We start from the raw sequence: 18,478 nt of genomic DNA, 5'->3' as shown, positions 1-18,478 counted from the left end.
CTGGGCCTCAGGTGTTCTCAGGTAAATTTTCCAACCAGTAGCTGTCTGCTGCTGTAGAGTTTGCCCTTGGGACATATCCCCTCCCAAGCTGACTAGAAATCAGCTCAACTCTACAAGGGTTGATTTCCTGGGAAATGGCTGCTGGCACTGCTCAAGGTTCTTTTTCCTGCACCATTTTATGGCTGTGGGAAAGGCACAGCTGTGGGAAAGCATGGGTGTGGGACTAGGGTCCCCCAAGGCCCTTGGAGCCCTGAAAGTTTGTGGCAGGAGCACAGAACTCCCGAGTTCTCATTACTCACCTTCCCCATTGTGTCCAGAGGTTATGGTGGATTGTGGTAGTGTAGGCAAGAGTCTGGCCAGTTCCAGCTCAGGTCAGTGGATTTTTTGTCTTCTTCTTTGCTCTAAGAGGTTATTATCACTCTTTTGTAGACTTGCGAGGTGTGCTGTTGGGTCCACTCCTCTTTGGGTGCCGAGTAAACTCTATTTTGGTTTACTCTATAGGAGAAACTCACTCTAGCTGCCTTATGTCAGCCATCTTAATCTGGAAATCTATGGTACATCTTTTCATTTTTTTAAAATGAGGTTCTTAATTGTTATTCAGTCCAGTTTATCAATAGTTTCCTTTTTAGTTAGAGCTTCTGTTGGGTTCTAGAAGCATTATTGTCTACATTTAGATCTATAACATCTCTGTAACTGTGTGAGGCGGGGCAAAGTGTGGTCTACACTCATTCCTTTTCCTGACGGTATCTAGTTAACCCAGCGTCAGCTATTAGAAGAATACAACCCCATTGTCCTACAATGCAACCTTTGTCCAAGTTCAAGGAATCATATATGGATAGGCCTGTTTCAGGACTGCCTTTCAGTGCCATTGATCCATTAGTCAAACCTTGTGCCAATATCACACTGCCATAATTATGGGTATTACTTTATCTTATTTTTCTTACGTGCTCCTGTGGAATTCTTCCTATTCAAGGTTAGCTTTAGATTCTTGGCTTTTTGCATTTCCATATGAATTTCAAAATCTACTTCTCAATTATTACAAATAATAACTCTAGAATTTTCTTGGGAATTTACTGAATACATAAATTAATTTTTGGAGACTTGACATCCTTATTATACTGAGTCTTCCGAATATATTAGCATAGCAGTTTCTTTCAGTTCTTTAGGGCTTCTGAAGTTTTTCCCAATTTGTTATAGTTTTCTGTGTAGCTTGTACATCTTCATAAGATTTATTATACGTATTTGATATTTCCTCATGCTGTTGTAAATTTTATGTAAGACAGCAAAATAATGTTTTTATGAAAATAAAACTGCAAATTTTAAATAATTTGCTTGCTGTTTATTACTGTTATATATAAGTACAAATTGTTTAACTTTGATTTGAGTGGTCTTGCTGTATTTATGTATTTTTTAATTTTTCTGTAGATTTTTTAGGCTTTCTACATCTATAATAAGTTAGTTGCAAATATCTGGTTTATACTTTTTTTCTGATTTGCTTTATTAATTTATCTAGCTTTTGCACTGCCTAGGACCTCCACTACCATGTTGAATAGAAGTGGTGATAGTGGGCCTTCAAGTTGTAGTCCTAAATCCAGGGTGGGAAAACTTCCAATATTTCTGCATTAAATATGATGTACGTTATAAGTTGGGTATATTCTTTATCAGATTGAGAAAATTTTTTCTATTTCTGTCTGGCCTGCTTAAAGATTGTATCATAAGTTGAATTTTAGCTAATGTTTTTCTTATCAAGATGATTATTTATTTTATTCTTTATTATTTAAAAATAATGCCATAGTGATTGATTTCTGAATGATAAGCCAAGTTTGCATCCCTCAAATATACACAATATTTTTGTGATTTTTAAAAATTGTGTTTCTATGTTATACAATATTTGCTAAGATTTTATTTAGTGTGTTTACATTTATGTTTATAACAGATTGCCTAATTGAAAAATTATTTTGTTTTGAATTAAGTTTAATTCTTTTTCTCCCACTTTGGAGGATTTGTATAATGAGTGTTCTTTATTCTTTAAACATTGGAAAAATTTCTGGGGAAGTCATCTGCTTCTAGTGATTCTTTTATGTGAAGGTTTATAATTATAGATTTGATTTCTTGTATACGCATAGAACTGTTGAGATTTTTTATTTCTTCTTGTGTCAGTTTTGACATGTTGTTTATTCCAAGGAACTTTTCTATTTCAGTTGGTCTACAAATTTGTGATATAAAACTGTTAACACTGTCCTCTTAAGATCTTTTGATGTCTGTAAGATCTGTAATGATTTTGCCCTTCTCATTTCTGTTGTTAATGCTTTAAGCTTTCTTTTGTTTTCTTGATTAGTTTAGTAGTGGTTTGCCAATTATATTAGCCTTTTAAAAATTACATTTTTGGCTTTATCTATTTTTCTCTGTATTTTGTTTTTAAATTAATTTTTCTTTCCTCTTTATTATTTCTTCATTTGGTTTTCATTTTCTATTTTTATTCTAACTTCTTGTGATTGATGTTTAGACTTTTATCTTTTCTAATTTAGGCATTTATGGCTACAAATTTTTTATGTTCAGCTTTCACTACATCTCATGAATATTAGTATATAATATTTTCAGTTTAAAATATTTTATAATTTTTATTTGATTTTTCCATTGACAAAAAAATTAGAAGTATATCACTTAATTTTGAAATAACTAGCCATTTGATTTTTCTCTTTGAGTTCAAATTAAATTCTACTGTAGTCAGAGAATATATTCTGAATCTATTTCAATGAAGTCAATCATTTGAACTTTGCTGAATTTTACTTTAAGTTTCAGCTTATGGTTCATTTTGGCAAACATTTTGTGTGCACTTAAAAAATGAAATTACTTTTTCTTGGCCTTAGTGGTCTGTGCATATCAATAGCTCAATATTATTAACCCTCATGTTCAGATTCTTTTATTTTATTTATTTAATTTTTTTTTATTATAGAGATGTGAGGTACAATTCAGGCTTAGATATACAAACTTTGATTATGCAGGTACCCTTGTTGATGAGGTATGCCCCTCCCTCCTCTAGCAGTTCCCCTCAATTGTCAATCCCACCCCACTCCCCTGAGAGTTTCCCACTACTGCCAATGCCTTTCTTATAGTATTATAATTGTTCAAGGTTTGCTTATGAGTGAGAACATATGGTACTCTGTTCTTTGTTTCTGTGATAGATCACTGAGTATGATTGACTCCAGATCCATCCAAGTTGCTGCGAAGTCCATATGTTTGTCCTTCTTTATGGCTGTATAATATTCCATTGTATAAAAGTACCATGTTTTTAAAATCCAGTCCAGCTTCAATGGGCAACATGGTTGGTTCCATGTTTTTGCTATTGTGAATAGAGCTGCCACAAACATACATGTGCAGGTATCTTTTTTGTAGAATGATTTGAGTTCCTCAAATAGGGGAATTGCTGGGTCATATGGAAGGTCAATTTCTAGTTCTTTCAGAAATCGCCACACTCTCTTCCAAAGAGGTTGCACTAGTTTGCATTCCTACCAGCAGTGTAGAAGCATTCCTTTCTCTCTGTATCCTCACCAGCATCTGTTTTTGTTTGTTTTATTAATGATGACCATTCCTACTGGGGTTAGGTGGCAATCAATTCCTATTCAGAACCCTAAAGGCCCATACCTTAAGAAATAAAATAGATAAGTGGGACCTCATCAAACTGACGAACTTCAGCCGGGCTCTGTGGCTCAGCCTGTAATCCCACGCCTTTGGGAGGCTGAGGTGAGTGGATTGCCTGAGCCCGTGGGTTCGAGATCCACCTGGGCAACGAGACCTCATCTCTACAATAAATCAAAAAATCAGCCGGGCGTGGTAGCGCATGCCTGTAATTCCAGCTACTTGGAAGGCTGAGGCGGAAGGATCGCTGGAGCCCAGCAGTCAAGGCTGCGGTGGCCGGGAGCGGCCACTGCACTCCAGTCTGGGTGACAGAGTGAGACTCCAACTCAAAAAAAACCCCAAAAAACAAAAACAAAAAAAACCAAACTGACGAACTTCTGCAAGACAAAAAAACCATCAAGAGAGCAGGGAGACAGCCCACAGAATGGGAAAAAATATTTGCCAAGTGTATATCTGAAAAAGGCCTAACATCTAGGATCTATAAGGAACTCATGCACTGAAAGGAAAAGACAAACAGCCGCTTTAAAAGTGGGCAAAAGACATGAATAGACACTTCTTAAAAGAAGATATACAGGCAGCCAATGGATACATGAAAAAGTGCTCAGCCTCACTCATCATCAGAGAAATGCAAATCAAAGCCATGTTCAGATTCTTTTAAATCCTTCCTGATATTTTTTGATTAATCTAATTGCTTAATCTTAATTGAAATTCATACATGTTTATTTATTTTTGCTTTTAGCTTTGTCAGATTTTGTATCTGATATTTTAAAGTCATAGAGTGGGATATACAAATTTAGACTGTTTGAGCTTCCTGACAAATGTACTCATTTATAATTGTGAAAACACCACCTTTATCTCTTCCAGTGATTTTGCCTTAAAATCTGCTTTGTCTAATTTAAGTATTTGTCAGCTTTCTTTGGGTTAATATTTGTATGGCATATCTTCTGTGTCATTTTACTTTCAAACTTTTTCTGTTAATATGTAAGTTGTATTTCTTAAGCATTTGGTTATTTTTAATCTCATCAGATTATGATATTAAATATAATTCTTGAAATATTTGCATTTAAATCTACCATCTATTCATATTCTCTTCATATTCTCTTCATATTCTATTTTTCACCTATTTTATATTCTGATCGTTCTCTTTTTTTGCATCCTATTGTACTGACCTAGATTTATTTTTATTATTTCACATTATCTTTGATTTTTTATTTATACATTGTATTAATTTTCTTCTAGTAGTCTCTCTAAGGATACCATAGTCATCCTTAGGTTATTAGAAACTAACACAAATGGAATATTTTCATCACTTCTCAGACAATGCTAAGTCCTTGAAATATTTTCACTCCTTTTATATATTGCTGCCTTGTTGTTAGTCATAAATATTAATTCTGCAGATATCTTTAAGCTCAGCAAGACATTACTATTCTTGTTTTGTATAGCTGATATTAATTTAAATTTAGTTATCCACATATTTTCTTCTCTTTGCTATTCATTTTGTTTTGTTTTGTTTTTTGATCTGGAATCATTTTGCTTCTCTCTGAAGAATTTCTCTAATTTTTGCTTTACTGTGGATCTCTTAGAAACAAATTCTCTCAGTATTTGTTTGCCTAGAAATGTCTTCATTTTGGCTTTCCTTTAGAAAGATGTTTTCTCAGCTATAGAACTGTAAGTTGGCAGTTGTTTCATTTCAGCTTTTTAAAGATGTCATTCTGCTGTCCTCTGTATTTCCCTGTTTTTATTAGGAAGTCATTGCTTCAAAATATTGCTTAATTGCTGCATTTCTTTGGATTCTTGTAATATTTCCTCTTTGCTTTTGGTTTTTAGAAGTTTAACCCTGCTGGTCCTAGGCATGGCTTTATATCTGTGTATTCTGTGTAGAGCTAGGCTTAAGAATCTTCTCCTGTCTGAGAATGCAGGATTGTGCTGGATTTGTCTTGTATTTTTAAAATTCCCTTTGGAACAGAGATGAGGACTGGTAGTTGTTCGTTATTTTAATTAACCTACTGTGGCCTCCTGAAAATCCAAGGAAAGAAGGGTAGCCCCAGTTGTCTATGCCCTCTCTACAGGATTAGATGCTGCTCAACTTGGATGTTACTCTAATTTTGAAGAAAGAAAGAAAAAATTGATGTATGCAGTGTCTTATGAGATGTGGAAATGAGATCATCTGTGTCAGAATCAAAAACATAGATGAGTAGTTAAAAACTGAAAAAAGGGTTATATGAGAATCTGATAAACTAAATATCATTCTTTTTAAAATGTCATTTTTAACATCACCTTTTTTCAGATAAGTTTTTCTGACTTTTAAAATAATACAGACATGAAAAACACAAAGCATTTCTTTCTGAGTTAATCCCATCACGCTGATATAATTCTGTTTTCTTTTAATGTTTTCATGCATGTTTTTACAGCATAAATACATGCATGTGCAATTGATATTTTGTCATATGTTTTATTTGGTGTTCTGATTTCTTTATTTAAACCTATATTATTAACATTTTTATATTTCACTAAAATTGTTTTAAATCATCATAGGTAATAACTGGCTTATGTCTCAGTATGAATACATTTTTATTCAGTTAACTATGTCCCTATAGGGGAAGAAAAATTTTTTGTCTACGTTCTTAAGGTTTTCAACTGGAGGCTACCAATTAAAATGACAAAAGATAGATTAGTAGGTGAAAAGGCAAACAAATTTTATTTGATGTTAATATTTTTCATGCACAGGGGCATTACAGAAAAAAAGTTTAAAAAACTCAAAGAAAAAGACCCGAGGCTTATATACTCTTTTAGAGTAGGGTGGTGCATTGTAAAGAAGTGACTAGACAAAGGAAAAGGGGATTTGTCTTCTGGGATGGCAAATTTGAGCACATGAATATATGAGGAAACCAGTGGGGTATGAAGGCTATCTTAATAAGGTTGGTTTGCTGTCCATCTCAGTGCAGACTCTCCATCTCCATTGTCCCATCTTCCTGGTATGGGAGATACCTTCACAAAGGGAAATTTATACTCTCCTTTTAGGTAGAAAGGACAAGGGCAGAAAGCTCTTCCTGTGTCAGTTGTTTCTCAAGTGCCTTCAGCTCAAAGTAATCTTTATGCCAGTGATGCATATTGCCAGGCAACATTTTCTGATCATCTTTATCCCTATTCTTAAGCATTTAGGTTGTTCTGGGTTTTAAAAGTTACTCTTTGTACTGTTTCTATAAACCTTTTTTTTTAATACAAGTCTTTGACTTCATCTATAGTTATTTTATTAGAATAAACTATTGGAGCTAAAATTTTTAGGATCAAATGTTATGAACATTTTAGAGGTCTTGATATGTAAAGGCTACTTACATTTCTGATTGTTTGAATAAGTGTATATTCCCCTGAGACATTTATGAGTAGTTTTCTCACCTCAACCTCACTAGTTTTAAATTATAGTTTATTTTTAATGTTTTTCAAATTAAAAGACAGCAATAGTATTTTATTTTAACTTGAAATTTTTTGTTCTTTTGAGACGCACCATAATATATGTTCAAATATTTACTGGCTATTTATACTTCTTTTGTAAATGTATTTGTAGAAATTTAAATACTTTGCAGTGAGAATTGTGGTGATTTTCTTATGTTTTCTTTGAATTTATTGTATATTGCTGATACTAATATTTTGTTATCTTTAGAAAATATATTTCCAGTTAAACTTTTTGCCTTGTATTATGCAAATACTATTTCTAGCATTTATAAATTGTGATATTTTTTAACTTTCTCACTAGAACATATCCATTTGTTAAATATTTGGAACAAGAGTTTGATGGAACATCTTACCTCTATGAAATGGCATTAAATGTTTAAATGGGAGGAAAGAGTCTCAGGAGCCATGAATGGCTGGAAGGATTTTTTTGTTGTTTTCTGATACCTGGTTCTGGATAGGAAAATATATACTCTTTACCACCCCCTCAAATAATCTATTTTGAATGACTTGAAGCATGCACAGCAGTAAGATCATGCTTGATCAAATAAGGGCCCAGGAGGAGGAGTTCTGTGGTGGGAGAGGGAGTTTCTGAGGTGCCCTGAAGGCTGGCAGGATCTGAAGTTGGGGCAGGGGAGAGATGGATCTCCCATCACTTCATATCTTTGCTCTCTTAAACATGCTTACTTATAATCAGCTTCCTCCCGAGTGTGAAAGCTGATGGATACGTCTAAAACCAGATGGGCCAAACCTACATCCCATTGTGCCTCTTAGAGGCATAGTGCAAAAGATTTTGCTGTGTTCCTCCTCAGAACAGCCGTTTATCTTGCACTCCATTTGCTCTGGAAGTTGGAACTTAGGCAAATCAGCATGTTTTTTAAAGTATGGAGCCATGCCCATGCAGACATTTTTCCTCTCAAATGTATTTGGCACTCATTTAAAAATTCAAGCCCGTTTATAAAAATGTAAAGTGAAATTTACCTACTTTACTTATTATTAAGCTTCTGGTAAAAGAATGATAATGATTTGATTTCAAGAGCACTGCATTGGAGAAAATGCTTTCTTCCTGGACTAGGATTTACCTAAGCGCAGCTCCACCTTGTTCTGCAGAAGATGATCCCTCCGTTTTTATACTCCAGGTGGTCTGTGTGAGACAGAGTAGTTGGTTCCCCATAGTCTAGGCAGAAAATCATCAGCTTAATCTGGACATGCCCAGATAATTGGGACCATGTTCCTAGAAGGAAAAGATAAACTTTTGGCATTTACTATGACCGAATCATAGCTTACCTACCTCAAGAGCTGTAAAAACAATTTGGGCTTTTAAATCACATATTGCATGACTCTTCATAATTGTTGATTTAATTAGTGTAACACATTTTATAGCTTGCTCTTTCTTAGTAGTGTGTGCAGTGGAAAGCCTTTCAGTTGTGCAGATTGTTGTATAATACAAAATCTCTTCCCCCAGTAATGGAATCCAGGAAGGCATTCTACGAACATGGATGCATATGGTACTGAGTTAATCAATCTGTTTTTATCCTCTTACTCTCTTTTACATTAGAGTGAAATTATAAGCCAACATTAAGTGAAAGTTACAAACCAGTATCTTTTAACTTTTTATAGACGTATCAGAGTGTGAGTCTAATGAGAACTAATCCATCAAAATTAGGCTTTTCCTGCTTTGCTAGACCATTAGCACTATTTTAACGTCATTAGCTCTGCTTAGTGGCAGACATTGGCAGTCGTAATTATTAACAAGCATAGTATAATGTTTTGCAGATCCCATTTCAATGATAACATGTCACTAACTAAGGTCTTGATAAATGCATACAAGACTTTCCTTGGCAAAAACATTTATGACATGAAAATATGTTCAAGTGGTGCTAGACTGTATACGAACTGTTCCATCTACTCCTTCCTCATAGCTGCTTTCATGTTTGCAGTGATCCTATTTTCTAGTGATTTTTCTTCTTTCATTTTTTTATTGAAAGAAAGAAAGTATAAATGAGGTGGGGGGAGGAAAGAAACAAGCAAGCAGAAAAGAGAAATAAGAAGATAAAAATCTGCATACTATAGATGTATACCGATTTCAAGCCAGATGGCTTCTTTGGATATTTTAAAGATTGAAAGCATCAAAATAATATAAGGGGGTAGTATTAAATGACTACAAACTCATTCAAGCAAAATAGAAAATGCACAGCAAAGAAAATGATACTCATGTGAGGTTCAAAGAGACTGTTTGCCCACCTGGGACTAGGACTAGTTTATTGACTCCCCTATGACAACAGAGCAAAAACAACCAGCCAAAGAGATAAGCTTGTATTTGCCCCCAAACAAGTAAATCAGAACATTGTTTTATCTGAATGCCCCTCTATCCTGACTGATCAAAGTGGTAGGTGTCACTTACTTCAAATGTAAACTGTTTGCACATTAATTATTTCCCTCATTCAAAGACAAGAAAAGGAAAATTAATCAGAACAAAACTGCCTAAGATACTCAATTAATCACATTTTAGGTTTTTTTCATTTCTCTCTTCTGTTTGCTTGCTTTTGTTCTTTCATCACAATCACAAGAGATGACAGAAAGAGATTCATCATCTGTGAAAATTCCAACAGCCATTTATGTGGGTACAAGTTGCAGGCAACTTAAAAGTTGTTCTTGTGATTTTCTTTATTTTATGTTTTATTTATTTTTATTTATTTATTTATTTTTTGAGTTGGAGTCTCACTCTGTCACCCAGACTGGAGTGCAGTGGCCACACCCGGCCACCGCAGCCTCGCCTACTGGGCTACGGAGATCCTTCTGCCTCAGCCTTCCAAGTAGCCGGAATTACAGGCATGCGGTACCATGCCAGGCTGATTTTTTGATTTATTGTAAAGATGAGGTCTCGCTGCCCAGGCGGGTCTCGAACCCACGGGCTCAGGCAATCCACTCACCTCAGCCTCCCAAAGGATTTTCTTTATTTTAAATGTTCAATAATAGTACATTGTTTTTCCAAAGGTGGGATGATTTAATCTTATCTGTTATATTTATCATTTAGAAATATCTACTTTTAAGGGAAGTTATAACTTACATCCTAATACTTCATCTTTGTAATTTAAGTTTTGAAAGCAGTGTTTGTTTTATGTGAGAAAATCAATGAAATACTGACTTGAATTAGTGGGAACAGGGTGTTAGTCTTGGAAAGAGTGCAAGGGCTTTCTTTCTAGCTGCCACACAAGGGGCCAGACCAGACAGTGGTTCCCCACAAAGACAGAGTTGTCTTCTCATGAGGAGTCAACCAAAGTCCCCATGTGCACCCACTGGGATTGGGTGCCATCTGTGGCTGGGCATGTCCATCCTGCCCTGAGATAGTACAGCCTTGGCAAGGTGAAGGGTCCTTTGATAGGATCAGCCCCAGTCGGCTCCTCTATGTCCACTTCCCTTTGATAGTTATTTTGTCACTCAGCCCCAGAGGATCCTCAATCTATCAGAGCAGTGATGACTCTTCTTCTGATTGTCCCTCATTCATCGCAGTCCCTTATGGTGACGCATCCTCTCTGCTCCTTCCTGGCCACATCTTTCCCTTCCTCTATATTCATGTTCTTTCAGTCTTCCCTACTTCCCTACGGGTGGGCACCCCAAAAGTGATAAAATTTCAGGAGTGAATGTTCATATCTGAAACCCTGTCCAGAGGGCATCCCTGTGGTCCCCTGTCATGATGTGGTAGAGAAGAAGCCCATGGGAAGCCAGGGGTGACTGGAAGGACAAAGCTGTGGACCAGCAGGGAGGAAGCTCAGAGGAGCAGCCGCTCTTGGGACCAGGTGTTCATGGAGAACATTTGGCTAGGACACAAAGAAGAGGTGGGCAAGCTGGAGAAAGTAGGAGTGGAGGAAGTACCTGAGCCCTCAGAATGGCCTTAGGGTGTCATGCTGAACGCACACTATTTCACCAGGACCAGTGAATGAAGATTGTGACCGTCTTCTGTGAGGGAATATTTAAGACCCAGGCCATGAGGATACCAGGCTCTTGCTGAAGATCAGCTACATGGACAGACGCCAGTCCAGGCTCAGCTGGTTTTCTGCTCCCTCTCTCACCTTGAGGGAAGAATCAGAGCTGGCTGGCAGCTGTGCCTTTGGGCTTCATCATCTTGCATGCGTGTCCATCAGGAGTGCCAGCAGCTGTCCCTGTTGCCAGTGGATGTGCTCAAGGGTGACAGTTCTCCCTTGGTTTTGAGTAGCCCCATCCACATTCTGCTGTCTATCATGGACAGGCCTCACCTTCTCTTTGCCAGCGTCTCCTTTGGTTTTGAGTGGCCCTGTCCACTTTCTGCTGTCACCCGTGGACAGGCTTCACCCTCCTTTTGTAGAGCTGAGTTGTTGATGTGAGCTGGTGGTGTTGACATCTTTCCACAAGCCACTGTGAGTCTGTCCCTGTTTTTCAGACCTATCTGCATCCCTTCCTTCTTGCCCACACCCTGGAAGGCTCCATTTCAAGCTGGTGTTCAGGGGTATCAAGCTATGTTCGGGGTCTTCACGTTGCTCCTGACAGTCTGGGATCCATGAAACTGGCCTTTCATAAAGTGAACATTTTTCAACTGAACTTAGTTTCTATCTTAGGAAAATGATTCCGAGGTGAGATCTGAGGTGACTTTATTGTTCCCCAAGCTGTTTTCTCCTCAGCCCTGACTTCTCTCAGTGCTGCTGACATGGCCCTTATTTGACTGATCCCAAGCTCATCCTGCATCAGCAAAAAAAGCTCCTGCATTCCCGTCAGAGTGCTTGCCAGGCACCGGTGTCACATGACTATGGCATCACGTGATTATGGTGGTGCCACTCAGGACTTGTGCAACAACAGGCAAAGGCAGCCTCACAAGTATGCGTTGCAGCTGACTTGGGTCACTGTAAGCATACACACACACACACACACACACACACATACATACACAGACACAGAGACATACACAGACACACAAACTCTCATGCAGAGAGTCATGCACACACAGACACACACATGAACATAGACACACTCACACACAGACACACACTCATACAGAGTGATACACATAGAGACATACACATGTAAATAGTCACGAACACAGACACATAACGAAGACACACACAGGCACACACTTTTATAGTCACGCATACAAACACATGAACATACAAGCATATGTATGCATACAGACACTTACATACAAATAGAGAACACATATACCAACATGGACACACATGTTTATGGACCTTGCACTTTTTAAATATTATGACTTTGCTATGCGTATCTTCCACGGAGTGTTTCCTGAGAGGTAGTACCATGACGCACTGTGTACACCAACACCCTGGTGCCCCCAGCTGGGAAGCATGTCAAACTATTTGGAGGGTCTTAGAGCCCCCACACCAGTGAGTTTGGTGTAAATCCCATCTGGTCTATAGGGTCGTGGCCATCACCATTTCTGTAAGTCATGCCCAATTGTTGGTTGTCGTGATGTCAGAACTGCGAGGCTGGTCTGACTTCGTGTGTTCACGAAGAGACTTGGTCCACACCCAGTGAATTTGTTGTGATCACCAGCTCGGTGTGCTAGACAAACCCCTAACAACACAAGGTTTCACTCACACACATGCACACATGTATGCACACATACAAGGAACCCAAGGCTGGCCATCGGACTTCCAGAGTCAGGGCTGTCCCAGGCCATTGCCCCAGGAAACACGCCTCACTGTGGATCTCAGAGGCATGGGTGGCTGAGCTGTGGCCATATCTGTGTTCCAGAGGAATGAGGGAAGAAGGAGGGGAGGACTACACACTCTTGGAGTACACCCAGGCCCTGCTTCCCTGGATTCCATTGTCATGCTCTCTGCAACTGAGTGGCTAGGACACTTGGAAATGCCACTTAATTTCTGGCTGACCAAGAACTCAGGTCCATGTCAGGCTCTGCTGAGGAGGAGGAGGAGGAGGGATGACATGGAGACAGTTCCCCTCTGTCCTGCCGCCCATCAGGCCTGGCCACTACCCCTCAGCTTCTCATTGGCTTTGTCGGTCTGCTGAGGACACTGCTGCGCATGTGTTCTGTCTGCTCTTTGTCGGGCAGATCAGTGGAGATAATAATCTCTGTTGATGACACCCAATGTACACGTCTAGCTAAGAACTGGGCACTGCAGTCCTGTCTGGCACCCAGATATGTGCCTGATGGTCTCATGTCCTCTCGGGCATGTGTTGTACATCACCCCTGTGATCTTTCCACTCCCCCACACCAATAGCTTCCTCTGCCAGGGCTTCCTGTCCTATGGAGCAGCAGCACCCTCTCTGATCTGTAGGACACAGAAAGAAGCCACCCATGAGTGCCTCTTTCTCAGCCCCTTCATCAGTGAATGACTAAGGCCAGTCACCCTCAGCTTTAAAATATCTGACCTGTGCTACCAACCCTGGAGTCCATCAGTGTCTTAGACCTGGAGGCCTTCGATGTCTGTCACTTTAAGGCACCATTTTCTCCTCATAAGAATTCTCCAGGGTTGCCCTTATTGTCCAGGTGCCCTGGGGCCTGCAGAGGGCCATCTCTTGGGTGGGAAGGCCATGCTGGGGGGTGTCATGGGCAGAGCTCCCCCCACTCTTACAGACTGGCCGAGTGGATGCCTGTGGAACCACTGCCTCACTTGCTAGGCTATGGCAGAGTGTGAGACTGGGATCTGGGCTTGCAGGATCCCTGCAGGGCAGGGGACCTGACATCCCCATTCAAGAGAAGACTACCCGTTGACAATGGAGGTTGCCTATCCCCAGGGGCCCTGGCAGCTCATACATTCTCAGTGTGGCCTACCGCACTGCCCCAGCCCATCCCAGTCATGTAGGCTCATCCCCCCAGGGCCCTGGGGAGCAAGCAGTTCAGTCCCTGTTCTAGTCTCCTGAATTGTCCTCCCTAAATACCCAAAACTTTATAATTATTATCCTCCTCCCTTTCCTCTTCCTCCTCCCCCTCCTCTTCCTCCTCCCCTTCTCCTCCTCTTCCTCATCCTCCTTCTCTTTCTCTTCTTCCTCCTTCCATCCTCCTCCCCTTTTTCCTTCCCTTCTCCTTCCTTCCCCTCATCCTCCCCCGCCTCTCCCTACCTCATCCTCTCAGAGAACCTCCGTAAAGGAAACCAGGAAGATTTTCATTACCCCTAAACGGAGCCCACATTTTCAGTCTCAGAAAACTGCTTTCCCTTTTCTGACAAGATCTCAGAATGTTTGTTCTTATTCTTATGCAGTGTTTCTATTGATAGGAAGGAGAGGAAAAAAATGTATTTTCCTTACATCCCTAGGGGAAGATTGCTAAACTACTGGAATGATCCCAATAGCTCTTTTAAAACAGTTGAAGGGAATGGAGTGGGTTGAGTTTCCCATAAACGGCCCTTGTAGGAAAAGGTCTGACCCAGCCCACTGCTCTCTGTGTTAGACCCTTCAGCAGTTCCTCAGCACTCAGTGAAAGTCAGCCCTTCAGCCTGGCCAAAAGGTCCTCCTGCTCTGGTATCTTTGTCTCGTGCTTGGTCTCAAAACACATTACCTGTCTCTTCCTTTGACTCCCTCCCCCACACTCTCCCCCAGAGCTCCAATCCCTTGTGGGCCCTTGCCTGGGCACTGGAGCCCACTGGCAGCTCTGACCCTGATCCCTCATGCACTCTGCTCTCTCTCTCTGCCTCTGTGTACATCTACTTTCTTCACGCGTCCTTCCTGCATCTGCTCCTTCCGTCCCTGGGTGAGCTCATGCATGTTGGCATCACTCTGCCTCCAGAGCCCTGGTGTCCTCGAGAGCCCCTTTGTGGGTGTCCATGTCAGTTCCTGGGGACAGGGCTAGCCCTGAGCGCATGATCTCTCTTTCTTTGCCCAGCATATGCCCTGCTCTCTGCCCACGTTCCTGGATAAGTGAGGGAAGGCATGAATGAGTTGTCTTCACTCCTAGACGTTTCACTTTGTTTTGTTTGCCCCCATCCTCCCAGAGTCCAGGGTTTCCAACAGGATTCCTCTACCTCTCTGGAAAGGTCCACAGCTTCCTGCCATTCTGGGGCTGGTTGGGGGAATCTTTCTGGACGGTGCCAGGGGCCTACTGTCTGGGACCTAACCCAGCTCACTAGCTTTCCCAGTTGTGTTGAGCAACCTAGGAAATTCATTCTAAAAATCTTCAATGGAACTTTCCAAAAAAGCTTCTGTGGCAGGAGGATATTTAAGGTAGCAGATTTGTGATGCAGTGTAGGCAGGTTGCTAGGCAACCCCTGGCTCCCACCAAACGTGCACGCTGTGTGGCTTCGCAGTAGGACAGGGCACAGGGGAGGCGTTGCCAGCCTGTGTGCTGCCTGGCCTGCAAGAAGGCTGTTCCTGGCATACCTAGAACTCTCTGGGAGGGCCTCCTTGTCAGGTCGGTGGGAAGCCCTGTCCGGCCTGGACAGATATCTCCAGGTTGTAAGGATGTATGTTGGAAACTATTTTTAAATGCAGGAAACTTCTAGCCTTCTCTAAGGCCCATTTTCTTGGAGCTTCTCAGAGACTGTGGTGTTGTGAGTGCCTGTAGTGTTGGCCAGCTGCTGGCCCTGAGAGGGAAGAACCCTGCCCTTGGGATCAACTGACTGCCGGGTGTGACTGCCCTGCCTGGCTGGCTTCTAGCCAGCAACATGTCTGAGCCTGGAGCCAGGAAGACGAGACAGAGGGGACAGTCTGTGTCCATCATGTGGATCACATGAAGGTCAATGCCCCAGGAGCAAGGCCATGCTGGAGAACAGGCACTGGGGAGGGAGGCATTTTCTCTTGGCTCACTTTTGCTTTTCATATAATTTGTTACATTGTGAGTTTACAAAGTTTAATTTTTAATAATATCCTCTTTTAACACCCAATTTGTGAAATTGTTGGGCAGTTAATGAACCACTCTGGAGGCCATGGGGACCACACAGTCGCCACTTGGCTCTCAGTCACTTGAGCTCCTCTCCTTTTTGGGGAGACCCGTCCATGTGAAGGAACTTGCCACTGGCTGCACCTGCACCAGGAGAAGAGGCCAGATGGAGAGCCACGGGCTGGCCAGGGTGCGTTGGGCTCCCTCTGGCCACCTGTTCCCTTCTGCTGCCCTGTTTAGAGCTAGATTCCTTGGAGTTCACCTACCAGGTGGGACTCTGAACAATTCCTCCACATGCATGCCCCCAAACAGGGCTGGTCACTTTCTGAGAATCACACACTGACTGAAAGGAAGAGTCTGACATGCAGGCATGAGAAGGCCATTGGCTCAGGTCACCTTCTCAAACAGGGATCCGGGTCCATTTAGAAAGAGTCTTCTTTTTCTAAATGTCCCCTGTGTCTATGGGGACACAGCAGACACAAGGAACAGATGCATACATCATTACTAGCACCATGCAGGCATGTTTAAAATGTGTCTCAGTTTCAGTGCCTCAACTTCTTCCCCACTGGCTTACCTGATGGCTCCTGGCCACAGCCCTGGAAGAAGAGAGAGACCCCAACTTGAGATTCAAGACCCTGACCTCTGGCCCACCAGCCTCCATCTGGGTTTCAAGGCTCCCCTCTTTCCTTCTCTCACTCCACAGTTTCTAATTACCTCCTGCTTCCCTTCTGGGGATGCTTGTTTTGCAGCATCTGCACACTCACTTGTCACCTGCCCTTGTCATCTGCCCTCACTTGACACCTGTGCTGGTGTGTCCTCATAACACTGTGTTTGATCTCCCTTGTGGCTGAAAATGCTCCCTTCCCTCTGGTGCTTGTGACACCAGGCACACATATCCCTGTTCTCTCCTTCTTCAAAGCCAGCCCAGGCATGACGTGGTCTTCAGAAGATCAGCAATCCAGTGACCAAACTTATAATTTTAAAGCAAAGTTGGTTTTTAAACACACCAGTGGAGGGTTCTGCTCTCGCTCCACTTCTCTTAGAGTCTCATCTCATCACTTCTACCTCTCGGTTGCCCCGTGGATGTCTCTACACACCTCCCTCCTCTGGCATGAGGCCCTCTTTCACTCCATGTCCACTCCAACTGCACTCTAGACTCAGGCTGTGTCTACTTCTCTGTACTTTGGTCCTGACTGGGAGTGAAGGTTCAGCAGATGTCCATGGGATGAATACATGAGATACTGAATGAATGGGAAAGACAAGTGACCAAGGATGGCTTTATCCCCAGACAGGGCAGGGAAAGGTAGTTGATGTTGGGAGGTGACAGAATTTCGTGGCCGAGACAGGACCGGTTGCTGGGGCTGACGTAAACATCTGTTCCTTGTGCCTGCTGTGTCTCCGTAGCCATGTCTTGGTGGGAGAGTCGTTTGGGAGGCTCTTTCCCGGATCCTTGTTTGAGAAGGTGACCTGAGCTTGTGACCTCCTCACACCTGCATGCCAGACTCTTCCTTTCAGTCAGTGCGTGATTCTTTGAACGTGACCAGCCCTGTTTGGGGGTGTGCATGTGGAGAGTTCAGAGTCCCACCTGGTAGGCAACCTCCAGGGAGTGAGTCTGGGAGCAGCTCCGCTCAGCTGTGTGAGTCACACTGGCCTGTCCATCAGACCTTCACACTCTGGCTGGGAGCACTTGGAGCAGGCCTTCCCAAGTTCCTGCAGGGAACCCTTTAATCTGCCTAAAACCCAGTCCCTTGGTGTGCCTTTGTCTTCTTCACCTGGCAAAGCCTCAGCAAGGGGGAACCAGCTCTTCAGTAGAGGATGGTCAGCACTTGTGGAGCTGGGAGAGACCTTGGAAGAAGGGAGGAGCTAGCATCTCTGTGGATGCTTCCCTGGGTCTGGCTGAGCACTGTGGATCACATGGGGCTTCCCTTTAAGTCGGCACAGAGCCAAGACCACACTGTACATGCCACGTCCCTGCCTCACATACCCAGGGTTACACAGTTGCTCAGGGAGAGCCCTGCAGACTTAGGGTCATCTCACAAGAGCTCCTCGTGGGAAGGGCTGACCCATCTCCCCAAGGCTGTCGGGCCTGTGCCTTCTCAGCTCCCAAAAAGTCTGAGGAGCATCTCTTGTGTCATGTGATTCCCTGAGACCATGCCCTGGAGGCGTGGTATGGGTGGGGAGGAGTGATCTCCTGCTCCTGCCATGAGGGGGAAGAGGTTGGCTCTCAGGAAGGCAAACTCTTCACTCACAGTTCTGAGTTGGTGCATTGTTCAGCCCACTATATTTTCCCTACTGAAGACTCCTCTTTTTCAGCTTCTTTCTCAACCCCATCCCCGGTCAATGTGGGTCAGCGCCCAGGGTCATGATGTGCCCTCCATAAGGGTCTTCTGTGGGATGTGGTGGCATTCAGTTAGTCACATTTATTTTGACACATTTTAGTTTATTCTTTGGTCTTTCCTGGACTTTTGGATTTACTGACTATAGCAAGAGAAAGGCCTTCCTGTGTTCAGCTGTGTGTGGCCTTGGGGCAGTGCTGAGTGTCCTGGGCATGAGAGTAGCCAA

This window comes from Carlito syrichta, unplaced genomic scaffold, assembly GCF_000164805.1.
Source record: "Carlito syrichta isolate Samal-C Ts95f unplaced genomic scaffold, Tarsius_syrichta-2.0.1 Scaffold301566, whole genome shotgun sequence".
Classification (NCBI taxonomy): domain Eukaryota; kingdom Metazoa; phylum Chordata; class Mammalia; order Primates; family Tarsiidae; genus Carlito; species Carlito syrichta.
The sequence above is the reverse complement of the archived record's forward strand: the minus strand, read 5'-3'. Positions refer to the sequence as shown.